We start from the raw sequence: 18390 nt of genomic DNA on the forward strand, positions 1-18390 counted from the left end.
CCAGCTGTGGAATGAGCTCCCTTAGGAGGTTCGCCTGGCACCTACACTATATTCTTTCAGATGCCAGGTGAAGACCTTTTATTCACTCAGCATTTTAACAGTCTATAAATTTAATTTTGACTTTGCTGTTTTAAATTTGTATTTTAAATTTGTATTTAAACTTTTGTAAACTGCCCAGAGAGCTTTGGCTATGGGGCGGTATATAAATGTAATAATAATAATAATAATAATAATAATAATAATAATAATAATAATAATAATTCTGAACTGCTGCTGATTTTATCTTGGTTGTGCTTTTATATTATATTTTAGATCATGTTTTTATTCTGTTTGTTTTATACTTTTTATGTTTTAATTTTTGTGAACCACCCAGGGAGCTTTGGCTATTGGGTGTTATAAAAATGTAATAAATAAATAAATAAATAAGTATGTGTGGAAATGTTTACCCACTTCCACATATGGTACTGCCTTAATACTGTTCACCAAGACAGGTCTTTGTGTACATGGATCAGAAAAAAATCTAAAAATATGAATTTTGAGGTTTAAAATATTTTTAAAGTATTTTATAAAAACCTAGGTTTATGCCTACAACTCCCAGCATGCCTTGTACGGAACTCCCAGCAAGCCTTGTGTGGGAGGCCACACTTACGGGCCTTTGGTGGCCATTGTGAATAGAATAGAATAGAACAGAATATTTATTTCTTACCCGCCTCTCCCTCTGGATAGAGGCAGGAAACAACATTAAATACAAAATTACAGTAAAATGCATAAAACTGGTTAAAAACATATAAAACTGATACAATATTAAAATAACAATTGGACATGTTAGATCAGTCTTTATGGCCTTCTTAAACTCAGCAAGATTATTAACAGTTGTCAGCCTAGTTTTTGCTGACTGTAGTAAATTCCTCCTAGAGGACGTAAGTGTAGGGGGCAGATTGAACAGGAGAAGGCAATCCCGCAGGTAATCTAAAGTGAGTCTTGAGCAGTCAACCCAATTCCACATAAAAGGCAACAACCCACACAAATGGGCTGCATCCATTTGTGGTGACTCCTCCTACCTGCCATTGCTGGTTTTAGAATCATAACTAGATACAACAGCGTGACTTTGTGACTCCAAACTCTGGACATGCCCAAAGGGACTCTGTCTTGATATCGCTGTTTTCTCAGAAACTGTGGGAAACTCACTTACAATCTTCACACTTATGAGGGAGGGAGAGAGGGAAGGGAAGCACTCTGCGCATGCCCAGAAATAGCCTCACTGAACAGGGGCAAGTAGGTGGGCTGGCCCTGACCCTTCAATACAGTTCTGGCAGGACTTGGCTGGAGCTGGGCATGTCCAGTGACAGCTGCTTACTTCCCCTCCTTCGCAATACCCCCCTCAATCATCTATGAGAGAAGGGAAGCGCCTCTCAGAGGACGTGGGCACCTGCAGTCCGCCAAAAGCATGCTGGGAGGTGTAGTACTGGCATGTATACGGTGACCATATTTTGGAAACCAAAAAGGAGGACAACATGGTCGGCCCCCAAGGGGGCGTGTCCAGCACCAAGGGGGCGTGCCCACCCAAACATAGCCTTGGTCACACGTCTGATTTTACAGCACACATTTAAGACAAATCTGTTTTACATAGCATCTTAATGTTAAAATAACTGAAATAAAGAACAAGTGAGAGATTCAATGTATCTGAAATTAACTTCACTCACTCCTACTTTTGTAGGTTTTGCTGTACTTTGAAGCTTTTGCTATACTCTGTGTGTTACATTCTCCCCTTCCCTCAAATATCTTTTCTGACTATATCTTCACTCATTGCAAGCTGCTGTTGTTAACAGGATTTGCTACTGGCTGGCCGGATGGCTGGCTTTTTTTAATTTCATTTTTTTAAAAAAGCTTGTGTATAATTGTCACAAGTTTCTCTACTCTAACATTAGGGTGGGTGTTGTGGCACCCACCCTAATCACCTAAAGACTGGAGATCCCATTAATGCCAAGGGCTGAAACTGCTCAATATGCAAAACCCCAAAGAGGAGATTTGACAACCTGAGTTTGAAGGATATGGCTCCAGCAGTTTTAAAACACAATAATTTTAAAACTTTGAACTTTTAAAAAAGTCCTTTAAAAAAATGGATGAACAGATCTGATTCAAACCTGGCATGGCTAAATCTCTCCTTAAGAGCTATCATGGTGCCAACTTTTAGCCCTTTATCTTTTAAAAATGTCATTTTAAAAAAAATAATTTTAAAACCTCAAACTTTTTTTTAAAAATCCTAAAACTCAATGGATGGACAGATCTGTTTCAGACTTGGCATAGCTAAAGTCCTTGTTAAGAGCAATCATGGTGCCAAGTTTCATCTCTTTATCTTTAAAAATAATACATATATTTTTAAAAAATTAAATCCTCAAATTTTAAAAAATTCCTAAATTTGGTATGGCTAAAGCTCTACCGAAAAACTATAATGGTTCCAACTTTCAGCTCTTTATCTTTAAAAATGACAGTTTAAAAATAATTTTAAAAAGTCAATTTTAAAAAAATTCCTAAAAAATCAATGGATGAACAGATCTGTTTCAAATTTGGTGTGGCTAAAGCTCTACCTAAATCCTATCATGGTGCAAAGTTCCAGCTCTTTATCTTTAAAAATGACAATTTTAAAAATAATAATTTTAAAACCTCAATTTAAAAAAAAAATCCTAAAAAATCAATGGATTAACAGATCTGTTTCAAATTTGGTACGACTAAAGCCCTTCTTAAGAGCTACCATCGTTCCAAGTTTCATGTCTTTATTTTAAAAAATGACGGAGTTATAAGCATTAGAGCTGCTCTTTGGAAAAATCCAGATTTCCCCTCCCCCTCCCGGATTTGTCGTCAAAAACCCGGACAAATCCAGGCAAATCCAGTCATATGGTCAAAATTCACTTTTCTATGCAACTGTTAAAGATACAGAAGCCCTGTCCTCCTTCTCATAGGGTCACCCTAACCAAACCAGACATTTATTTATTTATTTATTTATTTATTGCATTTTTATACTGCCCAATAGCTGAAGCTCTCTGGGCAGTTTAAAAAAATTAAAACCATAAAAACCATTCAAAATATAAAACAAACAGTATAAAAGCAAAATAGAAAATACAATAGAAAAACACAGCCAGGATAAAATCCTTGGTTCCTTTAGCTCACTACTGATTAACAATGGATTTCAGAGAGGGACATTTCTGAGCCATGCCGGGAGATGTTGGGCATTCCCCATGCAAAGCATCTGCTTTGCCACTGAGCTACGGCCTTTCTAAGAGCGACATCAGATGAGCACTTTATCGCAGGCTCATTACTCCCCAGTTACGGATGTTCTCAGGTCCTTTTGACATTGTTTGCCTCCCATGCATCTCCTGCTCCTTCTTGCCTTCTTTCCATCACAAAATAGACCCCTTTAAATTTGATTTGTTTTTTTGAAACTGAATGTGCCGCCCTAAGTAACACTTGCCCAACCAACAAGAAGTGTTGACACATTAGTCAGAGTGTGAGCCTCCTAGCGAGGACAGGAAGGGTGTTACCACGAGGAACAGATGTTCCTGGATTGCAATACCCATCAATGTCTTGTTTTTCCTATCCTTAGAACTCTGCACATGCATACCAATCCTTGCCTATCATTAGTTAGAAAAGCTTACCTATTACTGTATTATGATTGGTTTATTATATGAGGAAGTTCTGCCGATGTTTCTGAGAATGTTACCTTATAAGCACGTTAGCTTTGCCTGAAACTATCCTTCAGATCCTCTAGAGGTCGCCACCTCGCAGTGCTGCAGGACTGCTCATAATAAACTTTTTCTAAAATGAGAGTTTTGGGCCGCCACTCAGCGAACCCCATTTAGAGGAAACCTGCCTTTTCAGAGTTCCTCCACACATCAAGAACTTTTTTTTTAAAGTAACATCCTTTTGAATCTGTATTTCAAGTGTTTAGTGTTTACTGTTCTATATGTATATTAAAATTTGTGTAATTTCTGCATCCTTAACTTAGGGTGACCCTATGAAAAGGAGGACAGGGCTCCTGTACCTTTAACAGTTGTATTGAAAAGGAAATTTCAGCAGGTGTCATTTGTATATACGGAGAACCTGGTGAAATTCCCTCTTCATCACAACAGTTAAAGGCGCAGGCGCTACACTAGAGTGACTAGATTTAAAAGAGGGCAGGGCTCCTGCAGCTTTGACTGTTGTTTTGTTGTTGTTTATTCGTTCAGTCGTTTCCGACTCTTCGTGACTTCATGGACCAGCCCACGCCAGAGCTTTCTGTCGGCCGTCACCACCCCTAGCTCCCCAAGGTCAAGTCTGTCACCTCCAGAATATCATCCATCCATCTTGCCCTGGGTCGGCCCCTCTTCCTTTTGCCTTCCACTTTCCCTAGCATCAGCCTCTTCTCCAGGGTATCCTGTCTTCTCATTATGCGGCCAAAGTACTTCAGTTTTGCCTTTAATACCATTCCCTCAAGTGAGCAGTCTGGCTTTATTTCCTGGAGTATGGACTGGTTTGATCTTCTTGCAGTCCAAGGCACTCTCAGAATTTTCCTCCAACACCACAGTTCAAAAGCATCTATCTTCCTTCACTCAGCCTTCCTTATGGTCCAGCTCTCGCAGCCATAGGTTACTACGGGGAATACCATTGCTTTAACTATGCGGACCTTTGTTGTCAGTGTGGTGTCTCTGCTCTTAACTATTTTATCAAGATTTTCCATTGCTCTCCTCCCAAGAAGTAAACGTCTTCTGATTTCCTGGCTGCAGTCAGCGTCTGCAGTAATCTTTGCGCCCAGAAATACAAAGTCTGTCACTGCCTCCACGTTGTAATGAAGAGGAAATTTCACCAGGTTCTCCATATATTCAAGTGACCCCTGCTGAAATTCCCTTTTCAATGCAACTGTGAAAGATACAGGAGCCCTGCCCTCCTTTTCATATGGTCACCCTAGCTAACACTAATTGTTTCTGTCGGACTCCAGACAGACACTAGGTCCACGTGGAACCACCAGGAGCATGCCCTCCAATGCCCTCCGTGATTGGGCAAGTTGGTAAGGGAGAAGGCGCTCTCTCAGGTATCCTGGTCCCAAGTTGTTTAGGGCTTTGTACACTATTACCAAAATCTTAAACCTGGCCCAGTAGCCAATAGGAAGCAAGTGCAGTTCCCTCAGCAAAGGAGTTATATGCTGTAAAGAGGCATCTTCCGATAACAGCTGAGCTGCTGCATTCTACACTAGCTCCAGCTTCTGAGGCAGCTGGAATGTTGATGTTCTAGTGCTGCAGTTTTTTATATTAATTTTAATTGAATTGCATTTTATTTTTGTTTGTATTTTTTTCCTTTTTTTGCAAGTCACTTAGCTTGTCTCTAACAGAAAAGTGGAGCAATAGTAAAATGAACAGTAACAAAGTACCACTCCTTCCACACACTTCTGATTAGCATCTGTGGCTGTCTTTTAACCCCACTGCAATCTTCTCCCTAAATACAACATTTTATTTTCCCCATAGGACCAAATGTGTGGGAGAAATCTTGCTTTCAAAGATAAGAAGCATCCCACAGCCCTGGGCCATGCCAGTCAATGGTCTTGCCTCCTTTTTCAGTAGCATTCCAAAGTGAAGCTAGCTTCTCATGCCCTAGAGAAGTGTGCCAGCCCACACATTGGATCCAGGTTTAGTTCTACTTAGAGTAGACCCATAGAAATCAACAGGATTGAAGTTTGAGCTTTATTACACCAGCGTTATACTGCGCAATCACTGCAAATTGCATGCAAATGACTCAGAAGTTTACCACCTTATAATCTGCTTTGATTGTGAAGTACTCCCAGGCATCCTGCCTTAATTGTGCAATAAAAGAAAAAGATTCACCCTATTTAGCCCCTACTTTCTGAGAGTATCACCCAAGCCGCCGCTGGGACGCAGGAGCAGGATTTTAAACAAATGCTTACATCTGTGTAAGCTTTAAAGATAAAGACACCAAAATTGGCACATTAATTGATATTAGGGAGAGCTTTAAGCACACCAAATTTGAATTGAATTGGGTCATCCATTGATTTTTATGATTTTTTTACATTTCCCCCCTTAAACTCACTTCCTGGTATGCAAAGGATCACTGCCTCCTGGTAGCAAAAACAACAACAGATGTAATGCTGCCTTGCCAAACTATGGTGGAGCCTCTCTTTTTTTGATGAAAATTGAATGATCTGACACTGTGCAATTTGTTTTAAAAAGACCACAGTTGCAATGAGGTAACATTTCTCAAATTATCATTGAGAGGAAAAAGCAACATCCGAGGACACTGGGACTCTTTCTTCAAAGTGAATCTAAGTTGTTTGTGTCGATGAGCCATTTACACATCCACCTTGCCTGGCTTGTTATAGCATGGACACCTGTCCAAAGCTGGATGCCCATTAGAGGACTGAGAGCATGCTCTCTTAGTGAGATGAAGGCCCTGGCTAGCAGCACCCCACTTTCTTGGAGGGCCCTGTAGCAGTGGTCCCCAACCTTTTTGGCACCAGGGGCCGGTTTTGTGGAAGACAATTTTTCCACGGACTGGGAGGGGGTTGAGGGGATGGTTTTGGAAAGCGCCCCGCCCTCCCACTCCAGTGTCCTGGCTTTGCTTTGGCTGGGTGGGCACCCAGCTGGGCACGCCATTCCAAAGCCGCCCCATCCCAGCGTCCTGGCTTCGCTTTGGCTGGGCAGGTGAGATGGCGCCCCACAGTCAGGTATGCTGGGGTGGGGATGGGTGGGTGAAAGCAGCTCACCTGAGCGGCCCGGTTCATAACAGGCCACGGACCGGTACAAGTCCGTGGCCCGGAGGTTGGGGACCCCTGCCCTGTAGATGAAATGACAGGGAAATGCACCCATTCTGCAAAACTTCGAAGATAAGGGAGCACGTGGCTTGAACACACTGGGGACCAGTTTGGATAGCATGTTCAGGCTCATTCAGCCCTGAAAGAGGAGAGTTTTATCTAGAGTGACCATATTTTGGAAACCAAAAGGGAGGACAATGTGCCCATCCCTCAAAGGGGCATGCCCACCAACATGCCCAACCCCCAAGGGGGCATGCCCATGCAAACATGGCCTTGGTCACATGTCTGATTTCACAGCACATAATTAAAACAAACCTGTTCTACATAACATCTTAATGCTAAAATCACTGGAATAAAGAACAAGTGAGACATTCAACATATATGAAATTAATTTCACTAATTTCTAGTTTTGTAGCTTTTGCTGTACTTTGAAGCTTTTGTTATACTCCCCTTCCCTCAAATATCTTTTCTGACTGCAAGTCCTTCACTTTATGACCATAGTCTAATTTTTCCTAACATTTAACACTCTTTCACCATCACCTTTCCCTTATCCAGACTCACACATTCAGCATACTACTACCACTGAACAAATGAAGCAGTTGACAAGTACAGAAAAATCTAGTACGACAAACAAGCAAATAAGCATTCAGAAAGAGTATAAACTACTATTAGCCTGCAAACATTAGCCATGGAACAAAATGGATTAAAGGCTAGCACCTCTTAGCTTGTTTCAACTTCAACCAGACATAATAGTCAAAAACAACCAAGAAAAACACACCTACCTCATTGACATAGCAATACCTAATGACAAAAATGTTGCAGAAAAGAAAGAAGTCAAGAGAGAAAAATATACACCATTGGCTATGGAAGTTAAAGAACTATGGCAACAGGAAAAAGTTACAATTATTCCATTAGTCACATCACTCACCAGCATCACTTCATTATTATTTTTTTAGAGGAAACCTACATGCACACCAACATCCAGAAAGCAGTCATACTTGAAACATGTTCAATAGTCTGGAAATTTCTGAATCAGTAAAAAACAGCATGACTTGGCAAAGCCCATTATGTTCATCTAGAAAAACCACCACGATCAAGAAAAGAGAGATAAATGATGATGATAATGATGATGATGATAATGGCTACCCGATAATTTTTTTAAAAGATTTTAAAGAAGGATGAACAATTATCAGCCATTGTTACAAAATATACATCATGCCAATTATAGCATACAAATTGGAGAGGAAGGTCTATGGGTCAAAATGCATTATTTAATAGGAATATTGCCTCCAAATCATCCCCTCAACTCACACGCAGAAAACTACAGCCCTCCCCCACCACACACTGCAAACATGCACATGCATTCATTCATAGACCCCATTCAGACATCAATACCCACACTGCCAGCACACACATGTGCATGCACTCCTCCCCACCCCACCCCACAAACCTTAGTCTTACCTGCTGCTTCTCTTGCTGCTGTTTCCTCCTCCTCCTCCTCCTCCTCCTCTTCCTCCTCTTCCTCCTCTTCTTCTCCTCCTCCTCCTCCAGAGGAGGAGGATCTGCACTGGCGGGCCCCCAGCCCATTGCCTCTCGTCGCACTGGCGCTTTTCTTGGTCGGCGCCAGTGCAACGTGAGGCAACGGGCAGGGCTCCATTTTCGCAGCCTGTCCTGGGCCTGAGCCAGTGTGGCCATCCTCACGCCGCTGCTGGCCCAGGCGTAGCCACCCAGGGTGGGCAGCAAACTAAGCCCCGCCCGTTGCGTCTCGTTGCACTGGCACTGACCAGCCGCCCGGGGTGGGCAGCAAAAACTGAGCTGCTTAGATTGGCACTAGGGGCAGGGGCCTGGGAATGCATCTTCCAGCTCCTCCCCTTAGGGCCGATGCAGGTCTTCTCCTGTGCGCTAGCATGATGGTGCCAGCGTGCAGGAGAAGCCGAGATGGATGCTGGGGGCAGGGGCTAGGAGACATGTCCCTGGAAGCCTGGGAATGCGTCTTCCAGCTCCTCCCCCTAGGGCTCATGCAAGCCTTCTCCTGTGCACTGGCCTGATGGCGCCAGCGCGCAGGAGAAGCCTAGATTGGCGCTGGTGGCAGGGGCTGAGTGACGCATTCCAAGAAGCCCGGAAACGTATCTTCCAGCTCCTCCCCCCAGGGCCGATGCAGACCTTCTCCTGTGTGGTGGCGCCAGCGCGCAGGAGAAGCCTAGATCGGGGCTGGGGGCGGGGGCGGGGGCTTTTCCCTGGTGAATTGGGGGCCATTCCTGTTTGCTCAGAGACCTCCATCTTTCCGGTGGTCTCCGGCGTTTTCCGGTGTATCTGGTCACCCTAGTTTTATCAAGTAGGCCACATTGCATCGGTGGCGAGCTTCATGTAGTCACTTTGTGACTGTTTTTGAGGGGCAAAAGGGGGGTTGTTTGTTTTACATCTTCTCTCCTCAGTTTTTTCTGCAGTGCACTGCACAGATCGCTTACTTAAACCACCTGTGAGAGTTCCACTACATTTATTCCTAGCTCTGACGTCCTGTATGTTTCTTGCTGCCATTATCTGTTGCGATGCCCTTTATATACATCCCCTAGACAAAAAAATCTCAATTACGTTCTTCGCTATCTTTCTAACCGACCTTCCCTTGAGCAAATCTGTATCTTGCTGGCTGGCAATAATGTATTTATTACTGCTCTGGCTGCAAAATTTGCCTTGGCTGCAAGTAAGTTGAGAGCTAGGTATCAAGACCATTTACAAGTATCGTAATGGGGAGCTGGAGATTTTGCCCTTTTTATATCTGTCTTTTACCAGCAATAGGGGGACGTGCCCGGGGGAGGGGGAAGCAGCTGCCAGTTCAACTCAAGACAGCCACCAACAGCTCTGAGATTAAGAAGTAAACGCTCACTTCAACTTATAACAGGCATCACTCCACCACTAAGAAGTAAACGCTCACTTCGACTCATAATAGGCATTGCTCCACCGTTTTACTCTCTTTGGAAGGCTCTAATGGCCTTCCAGTGCAGGAGAGAGTGGGGGCACGTCCACAATGAGATGCCCTAGGGGAGCTCATCCCCTTGCACCACATCTTTTCAGTTGTTCCCCAAAGTTAGGGTGGGTAGCAGTGCTGTGTTTCTATCTCTTATTCTTGGCTTAGTATATGATTTCAGGTTGTGTTTGTGCATTTGGTGGGGCTACTGTTTTAAAAAACACTGGGAAAAGCCCGTTCAGATGAAGAAAGAGGAGTTTCCCAGAATCCCAAGTTACCCGTTTTGCCTATGCCCTCCTCTAACTTTGGGATCATGTGATCATGACCGGGAGCTGACTCTGCCCCTCAGCCCTTTGAAAAAGGTATTTTTCCCGCCGATTTTTTAAAAACTTCTAGCGCGCGACCCGCACGACACAGAAAGTTGAGAGTAGTCTCAAAATGACCCCCATCCACGACTCTCTGTGCACAAGAATTTTCAGAACGATAGCTTAAAAACCAACCCAGTTATGCCCGAGTCTTTCCCTCAATGCAATCCTATGGGCGAAAAGCCGAAAACGCCGTTTGAGCCGCGCGGTTGACCCGATTTTCAAAAAAATATAGCACGCGACCCGCACGACGCAGAGAGGTGAGAGTGGTCTCAAATGACCCCCATCCACGACTCTCTGAGCACAAGAATTTCCAGAACGATAGCTTCAAAAAGAACGTAGTTATCCGCGATTATTTGCCGCAATGCAATCCTATGGCGAAATGTTTTCAAGATGGCGACCGGAGCGCTCCGCCTGAACTAGGAGCTCCGAAAAATGGTCGCTTCTCTTCGCCTTGCTTCTAGGGGTCCGCGGTCCGCTCCTACTCCGCCTCTGGGTAAGGCGGAGCAGGCCAATCCGCTACTGCTTCTACGCTCCTAATCGGAGCGGATCACACCCCTAGTTTTATTCATTCCCTGGCTGCCTTTTTAAAAATTAAGTATCTGAATGGTAGGAAATGATTTGTCAAGGGTTTGGGGGATATGCAGGTTGTTTGGCGTGGAAAGCCTTCAGATCGTCTACCTACATGCCTTTGTTTCCTTGAGGGTACAATTCCATGTTTGAGGAAAGAACTGTGGTGTCACAGTGACCTTTCCAAAATGGAGTCCAGCACTTTTTCACAGATTGGTCGCTATTTGTGCTTCCCTCTCCCTGTGCCCCATGTTTAAGAGAAACCTTAGCCAAAGCAGGTTCTACAAGTTCTTTGCATGTGTGCAGCCATCCTTTTCTCCAACTTACCGGCTGCGCAGGGTCAAGGAGCTTGGTGAGCTGGTAGAAACGTCAAGAGCAGGATGCGGGAGTCTTCCTCTTGCAGGCAATGATATGATCGAGTTCCTTTATGTAGTTCATCCGAAGTTCATCGAAGGACTTCTTATTCTTCAGGCCATCCACCGGAACTGGATCACAAAGAAGAAGGAAACAGCAATGTACAGAAGCAAAGTAGGGGGGAATCGTGAAGCAAGGACAGACCTGTATGGGGCCCTCTCTCTTCAGTGGGAAGAAAAAGAAGAGAATTGACTCTGGTGCCTAGTTAGGTTAAAGCATAACTGTCAGTAGTGCAAAGCTCCTCTCTTAGAGAGATGATGATTGTAACGGATGTCAGGGTCCACCTGACAACCCTGCAAGGTAGGCCTCTGGACCAAACGTCCTGAACTCCCAAGCAACCCACCTCCCTAGCCTTGTCCACAACTGGGACGAGCCAGATATTCAGGGAATAACACACAGATGCACATTTAGGGACCAAAGCAATTTTATTGCAATCACTAAAACTAACACGTAAGGCCTTGGTCAGTAAAACAGCCTCTTAAAAAGGGGAAAGGGGAGAAAGGGGGAAGGAGATAAGGAAAAAGGGGGGTGGGGAAAGGAAATGAGGAAAAGCTCTAATATTACCTATTACCTCAAGAAACAATCATGCGTCCTCACACCCATCCAAAGTGACGGCTGGCCTTCTCCAGAATACCCACACACGTTAAAAGATTAAAAAAAAAACCTTTCTAACTCCGAGCAACCCCACCCTGGTTGCCTCGGACCTGATCTTCCCAATTGACATATGCACGCACCTCCAAGGAAGAAGGCGGGCCTTCTTCATAGGGCTTTCTATGTCTTTTTGGGACCCCCTGTCCCATGACCCTAGCAAACCAACCAGTGCCCTTCCCGGGCGTTTCCCCCCCCCCCCCAGAGGGCCCAGGCCACCTTTTTCCCCCAGCTGAATCCCATTAGGGACCCCCTGTCCCATGACCCTAGCAAACCAACCAGTGCCCTTCCCGGGCGTTTGCCCCTCCCCCTCCCAGAGGGCCCAGGCCACCTCTTTTTCCCCCAGCTGAATCCCATTAGCTTGCCCACCGCCCTGATAATCTCCAGGTGCTGGTGGGAGTTAGACTGGCTCGAGGCAGGGATGACCATGGCTGGCAGCCACCAACTTTCGCCTTCCCCGCCCGCCCAAGCCTGGCACAGCCAGTTTGAAACAATAGACCATAGATCATACATAGAGGGCAGATTGTACAACCCCATAGCAACAGCAAGTTTAGAGGCACGGATTTGCACCCCTGTCCTTCACAATGATGATGATGATTCATATTAATACAACTAACTGAAAGGGGGGAAATAGACCAAAAAACTCATATGAAAATGTTGCTCCTTACTAATACTGTTTGGTTCACTGTTTGGTTGGTGTCGTAGGCACTAGTTAGTAATGAGAGTTAGTAATCTACATTGCTAAATTGATATCAAAACAAGCAGTTTCTCTTCTTCAAGTTACAATGTATCTGTATTGTTTTTGTTGTTCACTGAGCTGTATGCACTGCCCATTCATTACTTCCATCAGTAATGGAGCAAGAAGCATGAAAAAACCCTATCAGAAGAGCCCCTTATGTAGTAAATCCTCGAGGTTTTTTTTCCAAACACAGCACTCATTTGAGCGAGCCATTAACAAAGAACGAATTCTGCATGATCACCACGATTAAGCCAGCGCAAGTTGAGCAAGTAGGCTCAAGGGTTGTGTGGTGACAGGCGGGCAGAGGTAAGCAGAGGACAACCTCACACCATTTTCCAGGGTGTGGATAAAGTAACAACAACAATACGTTTATTGCTCAATCAACAGATCATTGCAACACATACAAACTTGACATTATGCTATACTACATATGGTAAAAATGACATATGGTTAAAAACTACAGAGCTATCAAATATGCATTACTGAAAGGATACTAAGTTGGGAGCACAGCGGACATACAGAAACTTTTAATTGCTTCTCAATGACATTTCATTTATATCTCTGAATCTTTATAACAACCCACACCAATAGCATCTAAAAACTTTGCTCTACATCTATTCGCTTTCACTGCAAATAGTGCAACCCTTTGTATCACATATGGGTTGGTTGAATGTAATAAATAATTCAGTTTTTCCTTAGCACCCCAGTATTAGACTTTCTTTAAAAAAGGCTCCAAATAACTTTTTCTTCTGTATAAGAGGCAGTCAAGTACATACCCTGTTTCCCCGAAAATAAGACAGTGTCTTATATTAATTTTTGCTCCCAAAGATGCGCTAGGTCTTATTTTCAGGGGATGTCTTATTTTTCCATGAAGAAGAATACGGTACACATTTATTGTTGAACAAAAAAAAAGGTCTTATTTTCGGGGGGATGTCTTACTTTCGGGGAAACAGGGTAGGGTGCTATGTCCTCTGGAACTGGCTCTCCACAAACACACGCCCGTCTTCTACTGGTATGCCGTGGAATCTCCCCCATTTCGTCATAGTATCCATTTGTTCAAACCTTAAATGTGTAAGGGCTTTCTGGTCTTCCATTTTCATGGGTACTGATAGGTACTTCTCAAATTGGTGCAGATATTTTGTGCTAGCTAGTAAAGTTCAAAGAACACATGGGCCTCTTCCCGCAAGAAAAGCACATCCAGAGCTGTGCATGCCCAGTGCTACAAAATCTGAGGAATTTTGCAACCCATAGAAATTAGGCAAATGAAACAACCTTGACTTTGTACAATCCCTTCTGGTTTTGCTAGATATAGAAAGCCACTCAAGCTCATCCTCTTGCCATCGGAACACTGCTCAGGTAGGAGGGGCAAGGTTGTCACATAGGACCTGAATTCTGCATTCAGTGCCATTTTTTTCATTTGCACAATGTGATCACGAAACACACGAGGTTTTGAGTCTGTTTGATGCAATCCCAGATGTGAGTGGGCAAGAAGCCAGTGCATAGCCAAAAGCAGTTGGATTATATTTACTAGGGCAGCGTTTTGCAGGGGTTTATTTATTTATTTAATTTATATACCACCCCCATAGCCGAAGCTCTCTGGGCTGTTTACAAAAGTTAAAAAAAACAGTGGACATAAAAAAGTATACAAAATTTAAAACCATCAAAAAATATAAAAACAACCGTATACACTATCCATTTTAAACAACAGTTCTGGGGTCCATTAGAAAACAAACAAACTTAGCGTTGTTAAATGCTGTTAAATGCCTGGGTGAAGAGAAAAGTCTTGACCTGGTGCTGAAAAGATAACAATGTTGGCACCAGGCGAGCCTCATCGGGGAGATCATTCCAAAATTGGGGGGCCACCACTGAAAAGGCCCTCTCCCTTGTTGCCATCCTCCAAGCTTCCTTCGGAGCAGGCACTTGGAGGAGGACCTTAGATGTTGAGCGCAGCGTACGGGTAGGTTCATGTCGGGAGAGGCGTTCCGTCAGGTTCCTCCTGCCTCCTTTTATTAGGGTGACCATATGAAAAGGAGGACAGGGCTCTTTTATCTTTAAGTTGCATAGAAAAGGATATTTCAGCAGGTGTCATTTGTATATATGGAGAATCTAGTGAAATTCCCTCTTCATCACAACAGTTAAAGCTGCAGGAGCTATATTAGAGTGACCAGATTTAAAAGAGGGCAGGGCACCTGCAGCTTTAACTGTTGTGATGAAGAGGAAATTTCACCAGGTTTTCCATATATACAAATGACACCTGCTGAAATACCCTTTTCAATACAACTGTTAAAGATACAGGAGCCCTGTCCTCCTTTTCATATGGTCACCCTACTGTTAGAGCTTTTAAAAAGTCAAGCTGTAATCTGCTCCAAAAATTCTCCAGGAAAGGACGTCAGACTGACTGGTCTGTAGTTCCCAGGTTCTTCTTTTTTGCCCTTTTTGAAGATAGGGACAACAGTACCCCTCCTCCAGTCATCTGGCACCTCGCCCATCTTGCAAAGATGATTTTGCAAAGATAATAGACAATGGCTCTGAGAATTCTTCTGCTAGCTCCTTCATTACTCTAAGATGCAGTTCATTGGGCCCTGGAGATTTGAACTCATTCAAAGAAATTAGGTGTTCCTTGACCATTTGTTTATCAATCTCAAACTGCAATCCTGCTCCCTCAACTTCTGCTTCACTTTTTCCAGTGGGGTCAAGGACCCGCTTTTGGGAGAAGACTGAGCCAAAGTAGGAATTGAGCACTTCAGCCTTTTCTTTGTCACCTGTTATCAATTCACCATCCTCATTAAGCAGTTGAACCACCATTTCTTTCCTCTGTCTTTTGAAGAAAGCCTTTTTATTGCTTTTAGCATTCCTCGGAAGCCTTTTTATTGCTTTTAGCATCCAAGGAAGCTGTTCAAGTTCTTAGGTTGGTAGTGGGCTAGAAGAAGCTGCATTGCCCTTGAAGACTCAGGAGGGAAGATTCAATCTGAACCTGAGTGCCCATGTTTTGGCGATGCTTTACGCCTCCCACTGTGTTATACAAACCAATTTTGGCAACAAACTGCTGACTGCATTTCTGCTGCTTCCTGTGCTGCCAAATTCTGGCAGTAGCTGAGGTGAGGTGCCTGGGCAGGTCCATAGATGGAAATTGGCTCTGGAATCCCTGGCAGTTGAACATGGCTGATCTAAAGCCAAGGAAGCTGTTCAAGTTCTTATGTTAGCAGTGGGCTAGAAGAGGCTGCATTGCCTTTGAAGACTCAGGAGGAAAGATTCAACCTGAACCTGGGTGCCCATGTTTTCATGGTGGCCAGGAGTTAAGGACAGAGCACCAATTGTGCCTATCCTTGGAAATGTTGGATCTAGCCATGGAGACACCTGCCTTAATTACATCTACGATTTGGACTACTGTAACACACTCTACTTGGGGCTGCCTGGGAAGAGTGTTCAGAAACTGCAGTTAGTCAGAATGCTGAAGCCAGTTATATGGAACACGTGATTCCCATGTTCAAAGGATTTGACTGGCTGCTGGTCTGTATCTGGGAACAATTCAAAGTGTTCCTTGTGACGTGCAAAGTAGGGTGACCCTATGAAAAGGAGGACAGGGCTCCTGTATCTTTAACAGTGGCATAGAAAAATGAAATTTAAGCAGGTGTCATTTGAATATATGGAGAACCTGGTGAAATTCCCTCTTCATCACAACAGTTAAAGTGCAGGAGCTATACTAGAATGACCAGATTTAAAAGAGCACTTGGCACCTGCAGCTTTAACTGTTGTGACGAAGAGGAAATTTCTCCAGGTTCCCCATATATACAAATGACACCTGCTGAAATTCCCTTTTCAATACAACTGTTAAAGATACAGGAGCCCTGTCCTCCTTTTCATATGGTCACCCTAGCGCAAAGCCCGACATGACTTGGGAGGAGGCTATCTGAAAGACCGCTTTCTCCCACAAGAGCCTGCCTGGCTCTTATGGGAGAGTCCTCAGGAGATGCCCTTCTTCTGTTCCACCGACATCTGATGTGCATTTGGTGGGAACTTGAAAGGAGGCCCTCTTGGTAGCTGCTCCCAGGTTTTGGAACACCTTGCCGAGGAGATCCGGCTAGCCCCTCGATGGTGACCTTCTGCTGGCAAGCAAATACATTTCTACTGAGAGGACTTTGGTCCATAAGCTGACTTGAATATATGCGTCGGTTGGATTTTAGTGGTTTTTTAAAAGCTGCTTGGTTTTTATGTTTTTTACTTTGTATTTTGCTGTTTTACTGTATCTGATTACATTTTATTGTGTTTGCATTATTGTTGTTAGCTGCCTTGAGCTCTACTTGGTGGAAAGGCAAAATATCACATTTTAAAAATAAATACCATATGTACCAGAAAAAACCAAGGGGTCCACTTGGTGAGGCCCCTACTGGTCCCTGCTACTGGTGACTCCAACCCACTGAGAACTGAACGTGCTCCTTCCTGCCCAGTCCCATCCTGGGTTCTGTTCCTTGGTCAAACTGGGAAATGGCCTTTTACATGTATACAGATAACATCTCAATGCTTAGCTGTCTACAGGCATCATGAAGGGGAATGGAGAAGGAATTCAAAGAAGGAAACAGATGAAACCTCCTTCTGTGAAGACACCTGTATCTACCAATGCTTGGTGGATTCAGAATTTATGGCCTGCCAAATTAACTTCCAGAGCATTCCAAGGGTGCTGTTCATTCGGGTCGGGTGTCAGATTTGGCACACCATCAGATAGGCTGCTTCTAAAGTGGATGATCCTGGGGGAAAAGGCAGGTGTAGAAACAGCCCAAGTGTCCCTCCCCTTTTATAAGAGGCTTTGCATAACTTACTGAGGAGGTTTGTGTACCATCCCAGGACTGCTCAAGGAATGAGAGACTCAGGCCTTGTCTGCTTGTGCAGCAGGTTTCACAACAGAATATTCTAAACATGCAGATCTTGAGAAAAGGCAAAGAGAGCGGCAGGTGTGCGATAGAGATCAAGGCCCTTTCTACACCTAAGGGTGATTCCAGGAAAATGGAGAGATCTTCCCTGCCTGCTCCCGGAATCCCCTGTGTGGCCTTTGGATGCGCAAGAACGATTCAGGGATGATCCTGGGGGAAAAGGCAGGTGTAGAAACAGCCCAAGTTAGCAGAATTAACATCATACTACAGATTGTTTTTCAGAAAAGCCCCTGGAGCTGCTGCCCCTATCCCCAACATGTCATAAAATGCTATTCTTAGTTTAGCCCATTAGCACCTGAACAAAGTGAGAGTGATGGGTAAAGCCACAGCAGCATGCAATCAGTCTCTTCTTTTATTTCAATATCTTTGTAGGTTTATTAGTTGTGGGCAAACAAGATCCTCTTCCACAAATAACAATACCCCCTTCAGGTCTTCCTCCTTCCTTCTAGGCCTAATTTCCACAACCATTTTAGTGTGGGAAAAGCCTCATATGGAGAGATCTGCCATGACACAGGCTCTAAACACCAGACCCAGCCACGGCTACTCCCTGCTCAAGCCAAGCACCACCGCTTGATACGCCTGAGGCAAGGGATAAAAACCACCTTCTCCAAACTATGTGGAGAAAGGGGTTAAATGGAGAAGGATTTCAATAATAAAATAATGTGCTGTGAATTATATGTGCTGAGGTGAATTATTGTCAGAGAGGGTGCTAAATGTATAAACTTCAGATAATATATGCCACTCAGGCCAACATTCTAAAAACCACAGACTTACAAACTGCAGACATACATTTGGGAACTGACTTGTGGGGTGTAACGCCACAAGATCTCCAGTGGGTTTTTTTTGGGGTGTGTGTGTGTTGCAGAACTACCTTGTAAATTACTAAGCCTTCCATATATATCCTGACAAGATGGGCAGTTATCAGATCTTGGAAAGGCTTGCTTTTCAAATGGTGTCTCAGATAC

Source organism: Elgaria multicarinata, chromosome 15 (assembly GCF_023053635.1).
Source record: "Elgaria multicarinata webbii isolate HBS135686 ecotype San Diego chromosome 15, rElgMul1.1.pri, whole genome shotgun sequence".
Lineage (NCBI taxonomy): Eukaryota > Metazoa > Chordata > Lepidosauria > Squamata > Anguidae > Elgaria > Elgaria multicarinata.